The following is a 21,525-nucleotide window of genomic DNA, read 5'->3' on the forward strand; positions in this document are numbered from 1 at the left end:
ACACACACTCACACACACACACACACACTTCCTGCCTCGGATGCTACACCCCACGAAAAAACTCTTTCAAAAACAAAGGTGAAATAGAGATGTTTACCAGCAGACCTGCACTAAAAGAAATCTCAAAGGCAAAAGGAAAACAATGTCAGATGGAAACACAGATCCACAGAAAGGAGAGAGGAGTTTCAGAAATGAGAACTGTACATGTATATATAAACGATTCTTCTCTGATGCTGAATCTCTTTTAAAGAGAACAGTTTAATGCAAAAATAACAATGTATTAAGAAGTTTATATCATACGTGCTAAGGAAACTTGTGTCAAAAACAACACAAAGACTAGGAGGGGGAAGAGAGGTATACTGTTGCATGTCACTACACGAGACATGAGCAGGCTAACCTTGAAGATAAGACCGTGATCGGCTGAAATGTAGACCATAAATCTGAAACCCCACTTAAAAATGATCAACCAACTAGTCAACAAGTACCGAACAAGTCAATAAGGAAAATATAATACAATCGTAAAAAGGCTCAATCCAAATGAAGCCAGAAAAAGAGAGAAAAGAGCAGAAAAGTGACAGAGACATAGAGCAAGACGGCCGCTTTAAACCAAACGGTGTCAGTGACCAAACGGCCTAAACGCCCCAGTTAAAGGGCAGACGCTGTCAGAGCGGATAAAACAGCCAGACCCTGCTTCCGGAGTACGAGAGGACTTGTGTGGGGGAGGACTGAAAACGGGGGAGAAGAGGGCACGCGTTTCCCTGTAAAACAAACCTTCCCCAAGACGCGTGGCCCCAGCTAGAGCTGCCTACAAGGAACAGGTTTTATCTATAAAGACACAAATAGGTTAAAAGTAAAAGATGGAAAAAGATACAGCATGCAAATACTCCTCAAAAGAAAGCTGTAACGGCTAACATCTACTCAGACAAGGTAAATGTTAAGGAAGAATATTACCAGGGACAAAGAAGGTCATTTCATAACAATCAAGGGGTCAACTCACCAAAAGGACATAATGTTCCTAAACACGTATGCAGCTGATTCCAGAGCTTCATACATGAAGCAAAAGACAGTAAAGGGAGAAAGTCTGTGTAAGGAACAGTGGACAGAACTGTAGCTGTAAACTTCAGCACCCTGCTCGTGGCAGTGGTTAGAACAAGTGACAGAAAATTAGTAAAAGCATATAAGATGTGGACAATACCATCACCCAACCTGATCAAAATGACGTTTATAGAACACTGCGAACAATAGCAGAAGACATATGCCCCATGTTCTTTTCAAATACACACGCTATTGACCAAGACGGACCATCTTTGGGGCCATCCAACCAGTCTCAATAAGTTTAAAAGCACTCAAGTCAAGACATAGAAAGACTGTCCTCTGACTAAAATGAAATTAAATTAGAAATCAGTAACAGAAAGATATCTGGAAAACCAAATATCTAAATAACAAATATAATAAACCAGATATCTAAAACCAAAACTAAAGAATACACTTCATGGGTCAAAGAAAAAAGTAAAACAGAAATTATGAAGTATTTTGAAATGAACAAAAATGAAACACAACATATCAAAATACATCATGCTGAAAGGGACATTTATTGCAGTGAAAACCTGTGTCAGAGATGAAGGTCTCAAGTCAATGACTTCAGGGTTCACTGTAAGAAACCAGAAAAAGGATAAATCAGACCCAAAATAAGCAGGAAAAAAGACAATAGCAAAAAGCAGAAATCAACAAAATATAAAAACCAATCAAAGTAAATGCTGATTCTTTGCAATAGTAAAGCTGCTCAGTTGTGTCTGACCCTTAGTGACCCCATGGGCTGTAGCCCACCAGGGTCGTCTATATCCATGGGATTCTCCAGGCGAGAGTACTAGAGTGGGCAGCCATTCCCTTCTCCACGGAATCCTCCTGACCCAAGAACCAAACTCAGGTCTCCTGCATTACAGGCAGATTCTTTACCATCTGAGCCTAGCTAAACAGACCAGGAAAAAATCAGAGAAAGAAGCAACAAATCAACAAAATCCAGAATAAGAGGGGACGAACCACAGACCATGCAGATGCTAAATGGATGATAAGGGGAGATGAGGAACAACTTTATGTGAATAAATCTGACAATTTGGATGAAATAAATAAATGCCCTAAAAGACCCCAACTATCAAAGCTCACTCAAGGAGAGAAAGACCAGAATCAGTGCCCTGGGCTTCTTCATGGCTACAACACCCACCACATCCCATCTGAACCCTCCTGTCCTGGTTATCTGCCCAAGGGTGATGTCTACCTCCCCTCCCTTCTGCACGCATCGATTACAGAATCCCTCTGAGAGGAGGGCCTGTCACGTGCCCATTTTGCTGTTCAATCACCTATCTGCATCATTATGAAATTATGGATTTTTATTTTATTCCGTGCATGGTCATCACAACCATCATTATTTACTTTGTTGTTCAAGCTTTGGCCACTGGAAGCTCCTATGTTTTTCTGACAAGCCCCCATCCCCATCTTTTATCTTTTCTTAGCACTTCCTTCCTTTCCAGTTCCACGAGATACCCTTGTCACAGCCTGGGACTCAACCACTTCTCCCGGGAGTCCTGGCTCCCTTTTCTGGAGAACTGCGTGTGGGCAGCAAGAGCTGGATGCCGGGGCTGCAGGGTTACTGCCGGAGCTGCTGCTGTAGGACCCGCCGGCACACGGGACGCTGGATGCCAGCTCACACACCCATGCTGTGCACACTGGTTAAATCATGAGTTCACACTGACACCTCAGATCCAGCCCAATGTCACAGACCAAGTTTAGTCTCCTCCTGTCCCGATTTTCACTGATTTCTCCAACAATGAGAAACCTGGTTCTTACTCATTACAATGCATCTGCTTGCTTGTTCAGCTCCAGGATACAACTCTAGTATAAAGTGCTTTCAGAACAGCTGGCCCACACACACGTGGCACACACGTGACGAGACTCAGAATTCACGCCCGTTCTTGCCTCCAGCCTCGCAGCGTGTGGTCAGGACACAGTCCCCAGGCCCCACGGTGACCCCGGGCAGCTCTTCTGCACAGGCTCACATACCTGTGCTAGAACTCGGTTCATTTGCCACTGTGTGTATTTCACTTTGGTTTCTCCCACATCCTGGTTGGTTTTAACTGTTTGTTTTTTGGACATATGAAGAGTAAGAAATACAAACTTTTTAAATATAAAAAAAAAAACACACCACACGCATGTTCATATTGATGTTTTAAATTTAAGATTTTACAGGGTTTTATTGTGAACTTCCCTTGCTTAAAGAAAGCAAGCTTTGGTCTTACAGAATATTCAAACCTACACGAGGTAACCACAGTAGTAATAACAAGTCTGTAGCACCCAGACCCAGGGACTGTCGGCAGGCACCCTGCCAGGCTGGCTTCCCCTGCAAACCCCGCGACATGCACTGGAGTGCCCAAAGGTGGCTGCACAGTCTTGACAGGGGGCACCCAGGGAACCCTATTACTGCATGAGACATTTTCTTTGATCTGGTGTGTTCAGGATCCAGTTCTCTTACAAACAGTGCACTCTGCATGACACCACGCCCTCTATTTCGGGGGAAACAGAAGGGCACTGAAGCAGTACTGAGACGTGGGACCGGGCCAGGACAGGCCAGAGCGACAGTGTGAACGGAGATGCGCCTCCTCCTCCAGAGGGCACCTCCCCGGGCCAGGGGTCCGCTGTGGCCATCAGCGGCCCCTGCCAGCCCAGGGACGTCAGCCCCTGCTCGGTGCTGGTTACGCCCGTCTCAGAGCAGCTTGCGCCAGGGCCCCTGGCTCCCCTGGGAGAAAGGCAGGGGACTGGGACTGGAGGATAGACTCTGGAGTGAGTCTGGAACTGTGGACCAGGAGCCAGGAGGCGGAGGAGCCAGTTCTCGAACCCGCGAGGCCAACGCTGGTGCCTGGACGGTGAGCCCTTCTCTCCAGAGTGCAAAGCAAGGCAAGAACCCAGGTTCCAGAACACAGGCCTGTGAGGAGGAAGGTGTACCTGCCAGGGATAAGGTCACAGGCGACAGAAAAGGCCCCTGAACGATCTGGGCAAACAAAGACCCCCGGAAGGATCTGGAGAGCGCAGGAGGGGGAGGTCTGGAGGCGGGACGCAAGGGGCGGCCCCCAGCAGCCGGAGAGACTGACTCCCAGGGGGCCCTCAGGGCTCAGCCCTGACGCACGCCTCCTGGCCAGGCTGGGGCCGCGCGCCTCAACTGGCAGCCCCCCAGAGTGAACCCAGTGAGAGAGGGCTCACTCCCCAGAGGCCAGCTGAGGTGCTGTGAGGGGGCAGGACTGGGCCTGAGCGTTACACTCAGGGGGCTGAGGCAGGTCCCCCGAGAGGCAGCACCGCTGGGGCCTCCCCCGCTCCCCGATGTGCCCCCGTCAGATTAGTGTCTGCCTTCTGCGCTTACAGGAGGTACCACGGAGTCAGCAGGCACTCGTCTGTCCCTGCACAGCGCCCAGCCATCTGGAGCTGGGGGCTAAGCTCTGTCTGGCCCCACATCTCCCAGCGAGCGGTAAGACCCTGGACCGGTCTCCCGCCCTCTCTGAGCGGTATGACCCTAGGTTACATGAGGACCCCGCGGGTGACTGAGGCGCCTGTGAACCCTCGGGGTTCCTGGGTCACATGAGGACCCCGCTCACTGTCATGAAGATACCAGGGCACAGGAGAAAATGACAAGTTAAGAGCAAACTGTTTTACAGCTGAAAACTAAATTAACTCCTAACAAAGGAAGCAAACCACCCCAACCCCACAAGGAGAGCAAGTCTTTTCTATTCAGTCTAAGAGGATAACCCACCAATACTGTGACCCACTGGTGTAAACACATTTCTCCTCTGCCCCTGTCCCACTGCATCAGTATCGCTTCAGGTGGACAACCCAACGTAAAAATTAACTAGGAATTTAACCTCTTCACAAAATAAAATTCAAGTGTGAAATAGTTCCTTTCCTCTTGATGTAAATGTCTGATGACACTTTACTAACCAGTAGATTATTGTTTTTCTAAAACAAAACAAAACACACATAGGCAGCACCTGGTATTAAGATCTCAAAAGTTAGAGGAGTTTAAGGTTTGTGTGTGTCAGGAAGCAACAGTTAGAACTGGACACGGAACAACAGACTGGCTCCAAATAGGAAAAGGAGTGCATCAAGGCTGTATATTGTCACCCTGCTTATTTAACTTCTATGCAGAGTACATCATGAGAAACGCTGGGCTGGAAGAAGCACAAGCTGGAACCAAGATTGCCGGGAGAAATATCAAAAACCTCAGATATGCAGATGACACCACCCTTATGGCAAAAAGTGAAGAACTAAAGAGTCTCTTGATGAAAGTGAAAGAGGAGAGTGAAAATGTTGGCTTAAAGCTCAACATACAGAAAACTAAGGTCATGGCATGGGGAAATAGATGGGGAAACAGTGTCAGACTTTATTTTGGGGGGCTCCAAAATCACTGCAGATGGTGATTACAGCCATGAAATTAAAAGATGCTTACTCCCTGGAAGAAAAGTTATGACCGACCTAGATAGCATATTCAAAAGCAGAGACATTATTTTGCCAACAAAGGTCCATCTAGTCAAGGCTGTGGTTTTTCCTGTGGTCACGTATGGACGTGAGAGTTGGACTGTGAAGAAGGCTGAGTACTGAAGAATTGATGCTTTTGAACTGTGGTGTTGGAGAAGACTCTTGAGATTCCCTTGGACTGCAAGGAGATCCAACCAGTCCATCCTAAAGGAGATCAGTCCTGGGTGTTCTTTGGAAGGAATGATGCTAAAGCTCAAACTCCAATACTTTGGCCACCTCATGCGAAGTGTTGACTCATTGGAAAAGACTCTGATGCTGGGAGGGATTGGGGGCAGGAGGAGAAGGGGACGACAGAGGATGAGATGGCTGGATGGCATCACTGACTCGATGGACGTGAGTTTGAGTGAACTCCGGGAGTTGGTGATGGACAGGGAGGCCTGGCGTGCTGCGATTCATGGGGTCGCAAAGAGTCGGACACGACTGAACGACTGAACTGAACTGAAGGTTTGTGAGAACTATTCATGAATAACATTTTAAATTTAGATCTGTACAGCTCTAACTGAATTATATATTTCTGGTAAATATTAGACAAATGTTGAACATGTGATGACTATAAAAGCAACTGCATTTATATTTTCATTCTTTCCTGATTCGTCATATAAGTTAAAGCCCACATTTGTGAAGGTGAACGCTAGCAAGGAAGATGTAATTCTAAGTCACCAGCACTTTTACAAACACAGGAACGATCATCCACAAATAAGCCGTCTCTGACACTGTGCATGGATTTATATGAAGACACCTCTTTATTCATTTGTGCTCCACACAAAACAGATGAGACCAAGCGCGTCACCACTGCCTGTGTGTGGTCACATTTCCTTCACCAAACCCTTTGAATCAAGAATCACCTACAGTTCTTCCCTCCTGCAGCGGCCCTTGGAAATTTCAGTTGACCTAATTTCACAAAATAAGCCATAAACTTTCCAAAGGGTAAAAGTCTCAGGAACTATAAATCCTTAAGAGAACATTCTTTATAAAATCTTATTAAGCGACCACAAAGAGGACATGCTCTGCCACTCTCTGCAGTCCTCTGCATCCCGTCACATGGACAGGCAACCACCGCAGCTCACAGTCCACGCTCTTCCCCACCGTGGCCTCAGCCTGCCAGGCTGGTGGAGAAACAGCACGCTGCCAGCGAGCCCAAAAAGAGAATCAAGAGCCACGGCCTGCAGCGCCCCAAAGCAGGACGAAGGAAACACGTCATCAGCCGAGGACAGCGAGAGCCATTCCCGGCATCAAGAGGGAGGCCAGGGCGTCCCCTCACGCCACATCCGCTCAGCACCGCGCTGGTACTGCTCGCCCACGCAACAAGGCAAGAAAAAGAAACGCAAGGCACAGGAGGGGAAAGGCAAGACACGGCACTGCCCATAGACGTGTGCTGCAGACACAGAAAGCCCAACGTAACGGACTGACAACCGTCAACACTGCTGCATGAGCTGAACAAGATGACAAGGCTGCCACGCAAAAGCCACTGCACTCCTACATTCCAGCAACAAGCACATAGAAAATAAAAAGGTACCATTGACAATAACATCTAAAACCGCAAATATCCAGGGCTAAATCTACCAAAATATGTATATAAGAGCTCTGCACTTAAACTATGAAACATTATAATAGTGTCAGTCGCTCAGTCACGTCCAACTCTTTGTGACCCCACAGACTGTAACCTGCCAAAGTCCTCTGTCCGTGGGATTCTCTTGGCAAGAATACTGGAGCGGGTTGTCATTCCCTTCTCCAGAGGATCTTCCCAACCCAGGGATCAAACCCAGGTCTTCTGCATTGCAGGCAGATTCTTTACCATCTGAGCTACAGGGAAGTCCATGAAACAAATGACAAGTCACAGATGTAAACAAATGGAGGAATATACCGTGTACAGGAGAAGGCAATGGCAACCCACCCCAATATTCTTGCCTGAAGAATTCTATGGACAAAGGAGTCTGCGGGGCTATAGTCCATGTAGTCGCAAAGAGTTGGACAAGACTGAGTGACTAACACACACATTATAAACCTATGTAATTAAGACATTGTGAAAGCGTAGATAAATAAAACAAGGAGCAGAATATTCTAGACTGAGCCCATCAGACACATAGTAATATGGTTATAGCAAAGGCTGCATTCCAAATCCACAGGGAAATAGGCAGGTCTTTTCAATAAACAGTGCTTGAGTTACTAGGATCTTTATGGAAACAGAAATGAACTATGACCTGGACAGCACATCAACAAGAAAATCCGTGTGAGACGGAGCACAGACGTACATGTTAAAGGTGAGACTAGAAAGCCTCACCTAGAAGACAAAATTTTAAGGAAAAGATTTCTCAAACCTATTCAATAATTTAAAAATGTAAGGCATTAACCGTGGAGGAGAGAAAATGACATATTATACTGCATCCAAATGAAGAACTTCAGCCTGTCAAGAGATCCAGCAGAAGAGCAAAAAGGCAACCCAGAGAGAAGATAATCTGCCCAGTACATCCAACAAAGGGTCAGAGTCCAAAATAAGTAATTCACTAATCATAAAGAAAAGGCAAGCAACCCAAATAAAAAATGGGCAAAAGCTATGAACAGGCATCTCTACAGAAGAGAGTTCCAAAAGGTCAGTCATCACAGGAAGAGGTTCTCAGCAACTGCAATACTAAGGAAATGCAAATCAATCCCACAACAGGATCCCACGAAAGGCTAAAATATAAAAGCAGAGCAGAACCCGGCACCGGCGAGGGTGGAGCGACCAAACCTCTCAGGTGCTGCCTGGAGAGTGGGCGGGAGAAAACAGCTGTGGGGAAGTGACGCTCAACCGGCCTGTGAGGCTCACGCGGGCTCCCCGGCCATGCACGGGCGATACCACACAGACACACCCTCAGAGGCACACGCGGGCTCCCCAGCCACGCACGGGCGACGCAGGAGCATCGTCTGCGGTCGGTGAAAACTGGAAACCTGCCATGTGTCCATCAGCAGTAGAGTAAATAAACTGTGAATCAAAATACAGTCCTCCAGAGAACACACTCCAGCAACAAGACCAAGCAAAGCGCACCTCAGGGCAGCAGCACGGATGAGCTCTGCGGCTGGGGGAGAGCAGGCACGGGAGTGCACAGTGCGTGACTCCACGGCGTGAAAGGCCAAAGCAGGTCAAATGACCTGTGCTGTCAGAAGCCGGCACAAGGGACCCTTAGATGTGGAAGGAAGAACCAAGGGGTGTGGGTAATGTTTTGTTTCCTGATCCAAGTGCAAACTCCATGAATGGGCAGAAATTCACCCACCTAACGCTTTGGGCTGCTAAACAGAGACAGGGAATCAAGCACTCAGAGGTCATCGTGCACGGAAGAAAGACTCGGAATCATACCTACTGGGCCGGTCTATTTCACCTGCAGTTCCAGCAGGACACTGGCTTTCTGGGCTACCGTACTCTCCCAATACAGCAGGCTCCTGCTACTGTACTCACAACCACTGTGTACTCGGGAAATATTTACCAAATTACCTCGTCTGGAAACAGCAAAAGCTCACAGAGACCGCACAGGATGCTCGAGTTCGAGTCTGTAACGCAAATACGGGTGTCAGGGGGAGGGGGGATTCAAACTGAGGCAAGTCCCAGGAGGCCCCAAGCCAGGCTGTCAGACAGAAAAGCGTATGGTGGGATAATTTTAATTCAAATATTTTTAAATTAAATAGTAAACTTAATTTGAATTAAGTTTCAGTCAGAAAACAAACTGTTGACCGTAGGAGTTTTCTGAGCCCTATTTATCCATAGCCAGCTTCTTAAATAAGCATCGTTTTGTTCACCAGACACCCTTCATGAAATACGGGCCGTAAGGTTGAGCAACTGTGTTTTGTAAGAGTGACATTTGATGATGGACGGTCACACAGTCAAAGACAAGATGTTTTCCCATAATCTGTTGGGACAGTTTTATATTTTAGTTGCGTAACAGGCTCTATGTGTGCAGCGTTGCTTCAGTCATGTCCTACTCTTTGCAGCGCTATGGACCGTGGCCTGCTGGGCGCCTCTGTCCATGGGATTCTCCATGCAAGAATACTGCAGTGGGCTGTCATGCTCTTCTGCAGGGGATCTTCCCGACCCAGGATCAAACCCGCCTCTCTTATGCCTCCTGCATTGGCAGGCAGTCTCTTTACCACCAGTACCACCTGGAAAACCCCAATAGGCTCTATACTTGAACAGGAACTTCACTAACTGTGAAATTAGGCTCTGTGGTGAGCAGAGGGCTAGGATTCCATCAGCCCTGACTCCTTCCGCCTGTTCTGGAGAGGCCAGAAGGTCTAACCCCGAGAGGACAAAGGGGACGGGCACTGTGTCATCCTTCGCACACGCGTGTGCACACACCGTCAGCAGCATGACAGCATCTACCCTCTCCCCTGAAGGAGGCAGCCTCCCAGCACCCTGGATCGCTTCTCCACACGGCCGTGTCTGTTGATTGATAATTAGCCACAAAAACAAACTTTAGATTAAGCATCCAAATGGATAAAGCGTCCAGATAAAACAACACTTGTTTCCTGAGCTGCTGAATAAAATAATTTTAGAGGAAAAGTTTCCAGCAGTCAGGCAGGCGGCTGGAGATCTGACTCATGAACAGAGAAGTCAGATGGGGCAGGGGGCAGGCAGGCGCAGGCCAGACACTGCCATGGCCAGAGCGCCCAGGGCATTCCGCATCAGGACGGGGTGCTAAGCCCCTGTGCGGTTCCCCGCCTGGTCTCACTAAGTGGGGGTCAAGGGAGAAAAACAGTGCAAACCCAGGACCGTGAAGAATCCCCGGGGGGGGGAGGCACCGGCGGTCCCATGTCCCCAAGGTTCCACTAAAGGCCTGAGGCTATCCCAGAGGCCAGGAGCGAGCAGGGACTCAAGGGTCTACTCCGACCCCCGGGCCTCTCATCCCCCAGGAAGCCACCCTTCATCCTTGTCCTTCCTTCACAAAGTGCATCGATGCAGCGGAGACATGCAAGGACTTCCATCATCCTGCAAATGGGCCCGCAAACTCCCCCGCGGGCTCCCCTCTCACCCCACCGCCCCAGCACCACCCTGTGACCTCAGGGCCGGCCCTGTCTGCAGGAGCTGTGCTGCGTCTCCCCTCCTCGTCGTTTACATGTACACGCGCGCGTTCGGTGCACATAAATGGAGGGTGTCTGCACGCTCCGTCTTTGGAGCCCTTGTCTTTTTTCCTTCTTTTTCCTCCCCTCTCCACCACCAGCCACAGCAGGTCATCTCTGTGTGGGTACGGTCCATACTTTTCTCCGTTTTCTTACACACACAGATTTACACACAGAGATGCACACACATACCCACACACGCAAACCCCAGGTGTTCACGCTCTGCCTTACAAAAGTGAGATTTTATCAACACAGACTTCTCAGTGTCTTGCTTCTCTCCCTCGACAGTACTTCTTGGGACGTCCCATCCATCGTGTGGGTGTACCAAAATCTGGCCCGTCACCGCCCTACTCAGGGGCGCAGGCTTCCTTCTGCAGGTGTCACTGCCAGACGGCTCAGTACAAATATCCTTACCTGCGGGTGCCCAGGCTCCTTGGGGGAGGACGCTGAGTTGGGGACAACGTGTCTCCCATCTCAGGACGCAGCCGCAGGACGTCTTTCAGAGCCGAGCCACCGCTCACACCTGCTCCACCCAAAGTCACCGCCGCCCCACAGTCCCGCCTGCTGCAGACGTCATGTCTCTCTCCGCTCTGGCTGAAAAGCAGAGTCGCCGCCACCTATATCTCCTCATGCTGCTGACGGGGCATCTGACCATCTCTTCACTGTGATGTGTTCTCTGTGCTGCCCAGTCTGTGTTCACTGTTCTTTTAAGTTATGTGTATATATATATATAATTTTATGCATTTATTCTTGGCTGTGCTGGGTCTTCACTGCTGCTCAGGTGTTTCTCCAGCTGCGCAGAGCGGGGGCCGCTCTCTTGTTGCAGGGCATGGGCTCTCAGCCGCGCTCGGGCTTCAGTCGTCACAGCTCCTGGGCTCTGGAGTGCAGACTCAGGAGATGTGGTGCACTGGCTTGGCTGCTCCACAGCCTGCGGGATCTTCCCAGACCAGGACTCGAGCCCGTGTCTCCTGCACAGGTGGGCAGATTCTTTGCCAGTGAGCCGTGTTCACTTCCTAACTTGTCTGTCTCTCCAATTTCTAAGAAGCCTCTGGAGAACAGAAACATTCTTCTTTAGCTGTCAAATGTTACACATGTTTTCCCCAAACCTCTCATTGACTCCTGGACTTTGTTGATGGTATCTTTATCCGATAAAAAGTCCTAAATTTTAAACTGTCAGAGGTGTCCTCTGAAGCTTCTGGGGACCCTGGGCCCAGCGAGGAGGTGACTGTCACTGCAGATTCCTACGGCTCTGCTTTTTATATTGACACCCTGAATCCTGCTGGAATTCACCTTCCCTTCATCTTCTTTAAACATGAACAGGCAATTCACCGGCCATTTAAGGAAAAGTTGAAACAAGAAAAAAATACGACCAAGATAAATAGAAACATTGACCCCAGAAGACACCAAGGTAATTGGAGCCCCTGTAACAAGTGACACAGAGAATGCACACCAGGGGCAAAACACGGCCCTGAAAACGCCAGCAGGGGTGGCCGGGCCACAAGGAGAGTGCTGGGACTTCAAGCAGGCAAGCACCAAGATAAGAAACCCACAGAGGAACGGGGTGGGGGGGTTCCCAGCCGAGTAAACCTCAGAGGACAAAGCTGGTGCCCTGGATGGAGTCACGGGAACTCCACCAACGGGCAACAGAGACAGAGGGGAGCGAGGAAATGACGACAGTGACGACGGCGGTGGTGGTGATGGTGATGGTGGTGATAATGGTGATGGTGGTGATGGTGGTGGTGATGATGGTCGTGATGGTCATGATGGTGATGGTGGTGATGCTGGTGATGATGGTCATGATGGTGGTGGTAGTGATGGTGGTGGTGGTGGTGATGATACTGATGATGGTGGTGGTCATGATGGTGATGGTGGTGATAATGGTGATGATACCGATGATGGTGGTCGTGATGGTCATGATGGTGATGGTGGTGATGCTGGTGGTGATGCTGGTGATGATGGTGATGGTGTTGATGGTGGTGATAATGGTGATGATACTGATGATGGTGGTGGTGATGGTCATGATGGTGATGGTGGTGATGGTGGTGGTGATGGTGATGGTGGTGATGATGGTCATGATGGTGATGGTGGTGACAGTGGTGATGCTGGTGATAATGAGATAATGGTGGGGATGGTGGTGGCGATGGTGGTGGTGATGGTGGTCGTGATGGTGATGGTGGTGATGATGGTGGTGATGGGTGGTGATGGTGGTGATAATGGTGATGATACTGATGATGGTGGTGGTGATGGTCATGATGGTGATGGTGGTGATGGTGGTGGTGATGCTGGTGATGATGGTCATGATGGTGATGGTGGTGGTGGTGGTGATGCTGGTGATGATGGTCATGATGGTGATGGTGGTGGTGGTGGTGATGGTCATGATGGTGATGGTGGTGGTGATGGTGATGGTGGTGATGCTGGTGATGATAGTGATGCTGGTGATGATGGTCATGATGGTGGTGGTGGTGATGGTGGTGGTGATGATACTGATGATGGTGGTGGTGATGGTCATGATGGTGATGGTGGTGATGGTGGTGGTGATGGTGGTGATGCTGGTGGTGATGCTGGTGATGATGGTCATGATGGTGATGGTGGTGATGCTGGTGGTGATGCTGGTGATGATGGTGATGCTGATGATGGTGGTGATAATGGTGATGATACTGATGATGGTGGTGGTAATGGTCATGACGGTGATGGTGGTGATGGTTGTGGTGATGGTGATGGTGGTGATGCTGGTGATGATGGTCATGATGGTGATGGTGGTGGTGGTGGTGATGGTCATGATGGTGGTGGTGGTGGTGATGGTCATGGTGATGATACTGATGATGGTGGTGGTCGTGATGGTCATGATGGTGATGCTGGTGGTGATGGTCATGATGGTGATGGTGGTGATGGTGGTGATAATGGTGATGATACTGATGATGGTGGTGGTGATGGTCATGATGGTGATGGTGGTGATGGTGGTGGTGATGGTGATGGTGGTGATGCTGGTGGTGATGCTGGTGATGATACTGATGGTGGTGGTGGTCGTGATGGTCATGATGGTGGTGGTGGTGACAGTGGTGATGCTGGTGATGATGAGATAATGGTGGGGATGGTGGTGAATGATGACGGTGATGAGGGAAGGAAAAGAAAACTCCCCTGCAAATTAACCCACAATAAGAAAGAAGGAGTGCCCTGTGTACCAACCAGGATAAATCTAAGCCCCACGTTATAAAATGTCAGAACACCAGTGTGAAGAGAAGCTCCTGCAGCTTCAGAGGGAACCACGTCACACGAGAGACCGTGAACGTGAGTGAGAACTGGGCGGTTCAGCGCTTCTCATCAGCAACAGTGGACCCGCTGCCTGCTGCACTGGCTCCCGAGTTCTGAATGCTCCTTCTGCCCCAAACAAGGCACGTCTGGTCACGGCCCCCTCGGCGAACCTTCTAGACAGGGCCTGTCGCTGTGACAGTCAGGAGATGCTGGCCCTAAGGTGTGTGTCTGCTGTGGTAAGTGACATGGGCCTCCCCAGCCAGGTCCAGATCTGTGACCTCCTGGCCACTGCGCTCGGTGGCCAGCCAGAGGCGATGAACGCCCATCAGTCACGGACCTGACAGAGAGCAGACGGGTCCTGTCCAGGGCCCTCCTGATGACTTCGCTTGCCTCAGACCCTGATGCTTCTCAGCTCCATGTGTCCCCAGATACAGCCTGAGTGGCCAGACATGAGAGAGGGTTAGTTAAGAAAAGAGCAGGGAAGGACTTCCCTGATGGTGTGGTTGTAAGAGTCCACCTGCCAAGGCGGGGGACACGGGTTTGGTCCCTGCTCCAGAAAGATTCCACATGCCACAGGGCAGCTAAGCCCGTGTGCCACAGCTGCTGCGACTGTGCTCCAGAGCCTGGAAACCGCAGCAAGAGAACCGCCATCAAGAGAAGCCTGCACACCGCACAGCCCTGCTCGCCTAGAGAAACCTGTGCAGAGCAACGAAGACCCAGGACAGCAGAGAATCAACATGAGCAGCAGGAAGGGGCGTAGTGACGACACCTCCAGTCCTGAGACAGATGAGCGCACGTCCGACGTGCCGGGTGGCGACCTTGGTCAATCACACCACGCTGAGCACTGGCAGTGCGCTGAGATTAACTGTGAGCAGCGTCCCCACACGGGAAGAAGGTGACTCGGTGAGAAGGTAATGCATGAGGGGACGCTCATGTTAATCAACCTGATCATGGGAATCATTTCAGCATGTACACAGGTTACACGCACAAAACTTCGTCAGCTACAAGTGAAGCAGAGTGAAGACCCAGCAGAGGGCAAAGAAACCCTACGCTGCTGTACAATCACGAATCACAATCACGAATAAGCCCCAGGCAAAGACACTCCCGGCAATCGAGGGGGCTGCAGCACGACAGAGAGAAAACACCTGCGCGGCACACACGTGGCTTTTCAGAGGAGGTGGGTCTTTACTGACGGGGGAGGTGACTCCGAGTCGGCCCACTCTGGACAGAGGCTGCCCCCTGCTGCCCCTGACACCCAGCCGCTGGGCCCGGACACCAAGAGGCGCGGATGGACACACGGGCCCCGGGACAGGCCCGCACCTCCTCCCCGGATGCCCTGGCCGCCCCACGGCCGCGGTGACGGCCATTTCGGGGCCAGCGGTGCCTCCAAACAACACCCTCTCTGGCTCTGTCCGTGACCTTGTCACTGACCTAAGTCGCCTCTGAAAACATCATCGACACGAGCCCAGGAAAACGTCACCAGACAGACCCGCCCACCTACGCCCGCTGCCTCTGCCGTGTGTCCAGGCGTCCGTGGTCCGCCCCATTGCATGAGTCCATGTGCCGTCGGTTCCAGAAGCACCATCCACCCCAAACACAGCACCCCATCCAGCTGGCTGCACCCAGCCGCAAGGCCCTCCCAGTCACTGGCAGGACCTACACATCTCTGTCACCTCCAGCAAGGAAGGCGGGCCCCAGGGGTCCTGCCCTCAGCAACCCCAAGCATCCCCAGTGTGACCCAGAGGAGACAAACCCCCTCGGCCCCGAGGTGAGCAGGCAGGGAGCCCAGAGCCCTGCTGCCCAGGGAGGTGCAGGACAGGCAGCACGTCCAGCTGGTGATGCCTGTCCTCGGCACAGCGGCCAGGGCGACAAGGGCACCCAGCACCCTCGGGCACACCTCACTGATACGACCCACGCGCAGGCCGGCAGGTCTGGGCCCCGAGACGGAGGCCCTGGCGTCCCCCCTCCACCGCCCCCGCTGAGCCCGGAAGCGGATGCCATCCCCCACACCGGCCCAACGCTGCCCCTCTCCAGGACCTCCGCCTTCCTCCAGACACTGACCTGGGCAGAGATCAAACTGACCGGTGTCCAAACTCTCCTTGAGTTTCAAGAAAGGCAGGAAGGAGAGAGTGAGACACAGAGGCAGCCGCAGGGGAAACCGAGCGACACCCAGCTCCCGACGCCCCGGCCTGGCCCGGCCCGCACCCGGGGCGCATGGGGGGCCCTGGAGTGCAGATCTGAGCGGCCCCCAGCCCAGCCAGGCCATCCAGCGAAGGGAAGGCGTCCGGGGTAAGCGGTGCACTGGGCCTCGGAAGGAGACGGACAAGCAGACACGGCATGTCGGGGTGATGAGGGCTGGGAGGCAGCCAGGGCAGTCAGGGCGGGGTTGGGGGGCAGCCAGGGATGCTGGGGGCCGGGGGGAGCCCTGGGAGCCTGGGGGCGAGGGGCCGCTCACAGCGGGATGCTGACTGGGCTGCTCTCAGCCACCCCACCTTGTCCCCAGACCCCGCTCTTCACCCAAAGGTTCACCTGTGGCCCACCCTCTCCTTGGCCTCCTTGGGTAAACTGCCTTCCAGAAATGAATAGGAGACAGACCTCTCTGCAGACTTCCAACGTCTGTCCGGCGTCCCAGGAACCATTTTTTTCCCTCTTTCACCCCGAAGGAAAACGACCCCACATTGCAGATTAAGAGAAGGTGCGGCGTGGGACCCAGAGCCGCAGGGCGGGAGGGCAGCTTGGAGCAGGCCCCCCGGGCCCAGGGATGGACAGCACTATAAGGAGGAAGTATCGTCATCGGGACAGGGGGCCCCAGGGGGCAGGTGTCCCCCAGGGAGGGCTGAGCTGAGGGGAGAGGCGAGCCCAGAGGAAGGCTGGGCCTTGGGAAGGAAGGGGGGCCGCCCCGCTGGAGTGAAGGGGCTGCACAACTGCTAGGGGGCGGGCGGGGAGGTCAGCAGTGGGGACCGGGGGCCGGCCTGGCCACGGGGCCTCCTGCAGCCCTGGGGCCTCGCTGGAGGTGCGTGAGCGCCAGCAGACAAGCAGGCTGCGATTGCGAGAGGAGAAAGCACCATGACATCTGCCCTGTTGGTGACCATCGGGCCGGGAACTCAGATGCCACATGTCCGCAGGGCACTGCTCACCTCCAGGCCTCCCCGTAGGCCCCGAACTCCAGTCCCAGCCACCCACACCCTTCTGCTCTGCACCCATGGGAGACCGTGGGGCCCACCCAAGCGCCGGGCTGAACCCCGGCCGGGTGCCGCCCTTCCTTGGGGCGCCCGCCAGCTGAGGGGCCGCTTGGCCACTGCCTCCCCGGGACCCCGGGAGCCTCCACAGCGGTGTTGTCTGAGGGATGGGGGTGGACAGGAGTCTGTCCTGAACCAAGGCACCGATGGGCCTGGCCGTGTGGCATCGGGTGTGGGAACCCGGGGGAGGGCCCAGACCCAGGGCTTCAGCCCCGGCCGGGGGCGCGCCTGCTTCTCTGGGCAGTCGCGGTGAAGAGGGAGGGTGGGACGTGGGGCCCTGGACCCAGCATAGGCCTGGCTGGTGCTGGCACCCGGGTCACTGAGGGGAGAGGATGACAGGATCAGGCCCAAGAAGATGGACCACGGTAATAAGGGGGGATGCGCTACAGCGACCCTCACAGAGACAGTCCCCAAAGGCTCCTCGTAAAGGGGGTTTGACAAGGCTCCTATGCACGTGCTCCTGTGTACATACACACACATGTGCACATATACACGTGTGTGCTCAGTGTTTTCACTTAATATTAACCTCATGTAGAATGTGTAAAGCAATGTATATTAACTGCACGTCTTATATTTTATATAGTTCCATATACATATAGTTACTGTATATACATTTGTCTCTCACCATCTTTTCCTTTAGAGCTGGCAAATGTTAGAGTAGGAACCACACGTCTTTTTAAAAATCTAACAGAACTGATACTTAACAGGTACAGAGCTGCAGTTTTGCAAGATAAGGTTCTAGAGAACTTCTGTATGACCCGGTGAATTCACCTAACACCAGTGACCTATATACATTTAGAAATGGTTAGGATGCTAAAGTTTATGTTAAATGCTAAGTACCACAATTAATAATTTTTTTTTTTAAAGCTGGACGTGGTGCAGGGAAAAAATGGGGCTGTGAGAGGGCGGTTGTTCCCAGACCAGGGTCAAGCGAGCCCCTGGGATGAGCCTCCAAGCGAGGGTCCTTAGCTTCACGCAGGAAAGCAAGCAAGAGCAAGGCAGTGAGGGGAAGCAGGTTTATTTAGGGAGAAGCACGCTCCATAAGCAGAGTGTGAGCCATCCCAGAAGGCGAGAGGCGGCCCCAGGGCACTGGGTCATCTTAGAAAGGGACAGAGTGTGGGGTGATTCAGGTTCACGGGCTGGGCAATTTCAGGGGATGACAAGAGGGAGGGATATTCTAACTGTCTTGAAGAAGGGGTGGAGATTTCCTGGAACTGGGGCACCACCCACTTTCTGGCCTTCCAGAGCAGCTGCCCCTGTAGGTGCGTCATTTAGATGCTAAGGTATTACAGTGAACAGGTACTGAGGTTTGGGTCTCCTGGAGACACAATGGCCTGCAACCCTGGGCTGAGCTGGCTGGAGCCAGCTGCTGCGCCCTGCTGCTCTCAGCGCTGCATCCTTTTGTGAAGCTGTGTCCTGCCCGCTTCCTCCCGGTCCCACTCCTGCCTCAGAGGCTTGAGTCCCACGACCGTGAGAAGCAGAGGGACAAGGGTCCATCTTCACCACGGCTTCTCCGGGGGCTGAGTGGGGGTGACCCTGCCTGTCAGGGAGTAAAAACTCTCTGAGTGCCTCCCCTGGCGGCCCCGGGGGCAGGAGGGCATCTGGCTTTAAGTCTGGGCAGCAGTATGGGCTGGAGTCCTCACAGACGTCATCTTGGTGTGGAACTCTCGTAAGTGCTTCCAGAGCCTTCCTAGGGGTCTTCACGGGGCTCCTGTGCAGCAGCATCAGAGCCCAACAGTAAAGGTCTATAAATGACAGGAGACTTAAAAGGCAGGTTAAACATCTGACGGCCGATGCTGTAACTGATGGAGAAACTTGGCAAGAACTGCCAGAATTATGACTCAACCTTATGGAAACTTCACATAAATTCTACAGAAGTCTATCGCTATGAATAACATCGACCCAGGGTGTAATCAGAGGCTTATCACTCCTTTGACAATGCTTCCCATGTAATTTAACATATTAAATAATGCTAGTTAATTTAATATCTCAGGGCCTCTCTTCCATGAACCTTCTACAACTATCTGTATCCATATTATTTGTCCCTAATTTTTTCCCATTCTGAAACAACCAGCTCCAGGACAAAAGACTGGCAATTTCTTTCCCTTTAACAAATGCGTTCCATTCCTCATCTTCTTTCACTGAAATTCACACCTTAGTTTCCCGACGCACTGAAATGGTTCTTCTTTTTTACTAGCTTTAATTCCCTGATAGCTCAGTTGGTAAAAAAAAAAAAAAAAAAATCCGTCTGCAGTGCAGGAGACCCTGGTTCAATTCCTGGGTCGGGAAGACATCCTGGAGAAGGGATAGGCTACCCACTCCAGTATTCTTGGGCTTCCCTTGTGGCTCAGCTGGTAAAGAATCCGCCTGCAATGCAGGAGACCTGGGTTCAATCCCTGGGTTGGGAAGATCCCCTGGAGAAGGGAAAGGCTACCCACTCCAGTATGCTGGCCTGGATAATTCCATGGACTGTATAGTTCACAGGGTTGTAAAGAGTCAGACATGACTGAGTGACTTTCACTTTCACTTTTCCCACGTTCGCTTAATGACATTATATCATTTTACCCTTAACGACCTTACCTCCAGCAAAACTGATGAGCAGAAAGTAACTGTAAACTGTCATGTCCATATTTCCTGGCTGGAAAACTTAGGTTTTAGTCTTCCTCTCCTAAGGCAAAGTAAGTGAATTTAGACGCCACCCCCCCACCACCCACCCAGGAACTAATACTCTAATACATATCCTATCTGAAATGACCCAGATAGTCAGTGAGTTCTCCCCATTTAATTTAGTCAAGTTTTAAGTTACCAAAATATAGAGAGACTATTTTAGACCGACAGTCCCAAAACAATTATTTCTACAGAGTTTACCTAAACCTTATCTCATTTACATTTACTTTCTTTAAATGTTTTTTTGTTTTTTACTTACGAGTTACTTACTTTCCTTGCTGACAAATTTGCAACAGATATAATAAGGCCTTACTACACTTCTAATAAACCTAGGTACTCTTGCCTGGAGAATTCCATGGACAGAGGAGCCCAGGGGTTGCAAAGAGTCGGACACAACTAAGCGGCCAACACTTTCACTTTTTTTCAAACCTAGGTATAACAGAAGTGTTCTTAACACTGATGACTCATAAAGACATGTCTATATGAATCAAACCACAAGCTTAAGCTCCCTTCAGTACCAGGTATCAATTCAGTACTGAGTATTTCCCAGGTTGTGTGAACCTGAAATGCATTCTGGCCAGATTTTTTTTTTATTTCTGAGTATTTCTATAAGCTCTTAATTTCTCTATTCCAATTAACTGGAGCCCTTTTATGAATTAGTTTTGGCAGTACCACACATGGACAACACACATATAGATTCGTATAAACACACAAAACATAGAGGCCTCATAGTTCCCATTCCAAAACTTCAGCCACAATTCAGGTTGCTGTTGATTCAGTCGCCCAGTCGTGTCTGACTCTTAGCGACCCCGTGGACGGCAGCAGGCCAGGCCTCCCTGTCCCTCAGCACTTCCTGGAGTTTGCCTAAGTTCATGTTCATTGCATCGGTGATGCCAGCCAGCCAGCCATCTCATCCCCTGGCACCCTCTTCTCCTTCTGCCCTCAATCCTTCCCAGCATCAGGGACTTTTCCAGTGAGTCGTCTGTTCCATCAGATGACCAAAATACTGGAGCTTCAACTTCAGCATCAGTCTTTCCAGTGAATACTCAGGGTTGATCTCCCTCAAGATTGACTGGTTTGATCTCCTTGCCATCCAAGGGACTTTCAGGAGTCTTCTCCAGCACCACAGTCCAAAGGCATCAATTCTTTGGTGCTCAGCTTTCTTTATAGTCCAGCTCTCACAACCACATGTGACCACTGGGCAGACCACAGCCTTGACTATATGGACCTTTGTCAGCAGAGTGATGTCTCTGCTTTTCAGCACACTACCTGGGTTTGTCATCGCTTTCCTGCCAAGAAGCCATCGTCTCCTGGTTTCATGGCTGCAGTCACCGTCCACAGTGATTCTGGAGCCCAAGAAGAGGAAATCTGTCACTACTTCCACCTTTTCCCCTTCTGTTTGCCATGAAGTAATGGGGCCCGATACCATGGTCTTAGTTTTTTCAATATTTAGTCTTAAGCTGGCTCTTTCACTCTCCTTCACCCTCATCAAGAGGCTCTTTAGTTCCTCTTCGCTTTCTGCCATTACCATGGTATCATCAGCATATCTGAGGTTGTTGATGTTTCTCCTGCCTCTCTTGATTCCAGCTTGTAACTCATCCAGCCCAGCATTGCTCATTATGTGCTCAGCATATAGATTAAACAAACAGGTTGACAGGAGACAGCCCTGTCAGACTCCTTTCTGTATCTTGAACCAGTCAGT

At 51.1% G+C, this 21,525-nt stretch overlaps 1 protein-coding gene across 6 annotated transcripts in view; it reads right to left on the reverse strand.

Annotated features, from left to right (window-relative positions):
• The window catches only part of HDAC4 (histone deacetylase 4), a 291,684-nt gene that overhangs the window by 247,464 nt on the left and 22,695 nt on the right, over positions 1-21,525 (reverse strand). The window contains exon 1 of one of the 6 annotated variants that reach the window (XM_024990282.2): positions 11,080-12,034. The exons of the other annotated variants lie outside the window; for them this stretch is intronic. The gene's annotated coding sequence lies outside the window, so the exon portion shown is untranslated. Of the gene's footprint in view, positions 1-11,079; positions 12,035-21,525 lie in introns of those variants that run through there. 6 annotated transcript variants of the gene reach the window in all.

This window comes from Bos taurus, chromosome 3, assembly GCF_002263795.3.
Source record: "Bos taurus isolate L1 Dominette 01449 registration number 42190680 breed Hereford chromosome 3, ARS-UCD2.0, whole genome shotgun sequence".
Lineage (NCBI taxonomy): Eukaryota > Metazoa > Chordata > Mammalia > Artiodactyla > Bovidae > Bos > Bos taurus.